Here is a 3445-nt window from a genome sequence, read left to right as displayed (position 1 = left end):
ACATGTGCTAACCCAGAAACCACAGTGTCTGATCTCACAGACTATGCTGGGGCCTTTAACTAGGGGATATCAGGGGGCTAGACACAGCACCGAGTCTGACCTTAACACATCCTTATCCCCTGCTTTTACACCAGCTTCCGGGGCTTTAACAAATGCAGAATCTCAAATGCAGACTGGTTATGATTGAACTTTGATATCTGCTAGAGGCAGAAAAGTTAGCATCATATTTGACACCCTGTAAAGCAATGTCTTAGATTATTATATAAGCATAACCAATGGGCATTAGACAGTGGGGGGTAGGGGAGGCCAGGGGAATGTCAAGGGGCGAGGGGAAGAGACATATGTAATACTCTTTGTAATACTTTAAGCAATAAAACAAAATTTTTTAAAAAGTGTATTTACTTAATGACCCTGAAAAAGAGAAAGGTTAACCCAAAAAGTCAATGTCGTGACAGCTGAGTGAGATAATCAACAGAAGCCTGGCGAAGGTTCATATTGAGGACGCCCGCACGTCACTCCAAACCTCTCCGGGCTGGCTATCGGGCTGGAAATCTCACAACCTCGGGCTGGCAATGGCTGTTTCCAAGGTTCCCTGGGTTTGGCTCCGTGGGGAACACCACAAGCTCGCTTCACTTTCTTCTGTGGTATTTCTTTACTTCCGATTCCACAAGAACCATGAAGTCAAAGGACCGGGCAAACAAAACAAAGAGCATGAAAAAGAAAACAGGAAGGGAATTTGACGAATGACTTCAACCCTCGGCGAGGATCTGGTTTGATTTTCATGGCAAGTGTCCGCATGTAGTTCAGACCGACGCAGGCACCCGGGTTCCTTTTCATCTACTCATATTCCACTTGGCAAGATCACATCGCAGAGATACTGAGCTGAGGCCATCCGTTAGCTGCTCTGGCGTCGGTCAGCTCGTCTGAGGAGCACTGGCAGGCAACAGTGAACCTGCGTTAGGAACCAAGTAACTTGGCAGAAGACCTTCCACTTGTAGTGAAAGCAAATTTGCTGTGTTCCTGATGCATTTTTGATCGGAACATACAAGGATTTTTTTTTTTTTTTGCACTTCCCAAAGGTGATCTGTTCTGTTGAAATGCAATTTAAAAGCAATCAAGAGGGGACCCTGAGAACTCGCTGTGTCTTTGCCAAGGTGTCCGTCCCAGGCAGGGCACATACAGTAGAGCAGAATGGTTCGGGGAGTCTTTCCCTCTCCTGCCCAATTAAAGGCCATTTCTAATGCAGCATTAACGTCTACATGGAAACAAAACCTCCTAAGTATTTTACCACAATTTTCAAGGAAAAAAATGAGGTGTGATGGGCGAGAGGCAGCCAGGAATGTCGGGGAATGAGGTGCCAAGTTGGGAGGGGTGCCAGGATTAGCCATAATCTCTTTCTTTAGACTGATCAAAGTTTGAAGCTGCCTGCCTGTGGCTCCACGTGGGGATCCTTAGCCTTCATTACACGGCAAAGAGTTTGGCCTGCTGGCCGCTAAGGAGGTACCTACCTGCCTTTCATCCAGGGCCTGCTTTTGAACACCCGGACAACTTTGCCTGTCTTGAATTATACACGTAATGAGAGTCTGTCAAAAAGTCTGAATGAAAGAAATGGAGAGAACCAGGAATTCTCTCTGAAGACCAGAGAGTAATGGTAAATACTTACTTTGAATCCCTTGCTCCTCAACCACATCAAAGGGAAAAGTGGTGTTGGAGGCTCTTTCGTGATGGGGTGGGGAACGGCTCCCACCTTGGTTTTTAATCTGACCACTTCCTCTTTGAAGCCAAGCCTATGTACTTACACACACTAATGAAGAGGGGGAGGAATATAATGGTCACATCCTTGGCTTTACACATGGACAACTGGGGTTCAAATCCCGGTTCCACAACTTCTTGGCTTGAAGAATACTGAGAGCGTTTAGCTTTAATCTGCTCATGCATCAGTTGAGGAAGTTAATAACGAATGAAACAATGAAACAAATGCCTCCAGGTTCCGATGTTTTTAATCAGCAGAGGCCCCAGGTTTCAGGGCGCCGGGCTGGACTCATTGGCTCATGGGCATCGGAGCAGCTTTCTTAGCATCCCAACCTGCTTCTTTCCTTGGTGCCCAGGTGCCCGTCAGCTGCCTCGCCCCATCTACAAACAGCAGTGTCTCTTGCAGCTCTGGTTCTTTAATTTATATCCAGAGTATTAATGTTAATATTCATATTAATGCATACAAGGTACAGCAGAAGACCATGCTAAGCCCTGGAACCATAGCAGCAACAACATGGTTATTGTACTGACACTCAGAGAAACTGATATTACCTAAATCTACACAGCTTCAGAGGAATACAGCAGGTACTGAAACATACATTTCTGAAGAACAAAACACATGGTCTTATTACTACAATACACTATCCTTATCTTTCCACTTCAACAGGTGTCTGTTTTGGCACAAGAATATTCCTTGTAATATGAAGGCTATGTTTACATCTGGCTATCATTGGCAATGATCCTCTATATAAACTTAATTTTCCAAAGGCTTTTATAACTGTCAGTATCAAAAGAGTTGTCCAAAGTAAACAGTTCTGTCTTTGGAACACAATAAACCAAAGATAGAAAGGAAGGTGTTTAAAATGTATTATAAGTCATCATATGAAATTATGCAATCAGTTCCATCAAACCTCGTGTTCTAGGTTTGGGTCGACCCATGGAAACATGACATCCCTTTACTTGATAACCCTCCTAGCCTTGAGAAACTAACTCCCTTATTTTCCACCTGAAACTTGATTCTATCTTGAGATTCTAGAGTCATGTAAATCCAAAGTTATAGAATATGCATGAGATATAATCCTAAATGAAATAACATGACTATTTTATATGTATGTTAATGTATATAAGTGTGAAATTCTTTGATATAATAAACAAAAGCTTAGGCTAAGTTAAGACTTATGTTAGACTGATGGACATTATTTTACGAATGCATCTAGTTGCAATCTGCTTTTCTCAAAATATAACTTGGTAGTTTCTTTAAAAGGATCATGATCAGGCCCAACCAGTGTGGGTCAGTTGTTGAGCATCAACCTAGTAGGTTATGGTTTGATTTCAGTCAGGGCATATGCCTGGGTTGCGGACTAGATCTCCAGTGTGGGGCATACATGAGGCAGCCGATCATTGATTTCTCTCATCATTGATGTTTCTATATCTCCCTTCTTCTCTGTAATCAATAAAAATATATTTTTTAACAAGGATAATGATCAATTATCTAAGCTCAGAAATGTCTAAAATCCTAAGTTAACATGACCTAGAACTAGATATTTTGCAGCCATCATCTTCAGTAAGGAAAGAATTTGATCTAGTATGAGTAAAAGCCTAAGTCTGACACTATGTCATACCATGATGCAGTAACAAATAAACATCTGACCTCCATGGTGGAATAAATATTTATTTTTCACTCATTTCACCT

Source organism: Myotis davidii, unplaced genomic scaffold (assembly GCF_000327345.1).
Source record: "Myotis davidii unplaced genomic scaffold, ASM32734v1 scaffold200, whole genome shotgun sequence".
Lineage (NCBI taxonomy): Eukaryota > Metazoa > Chordata > Mammalia > Chiroptera > Vespertilionidae > Myotis > Myotis davidii.
The sequence above is the reverse complement of the archived record's forward strand: the minus strand, read 5'-3'. Positions refer to the sequence as shown.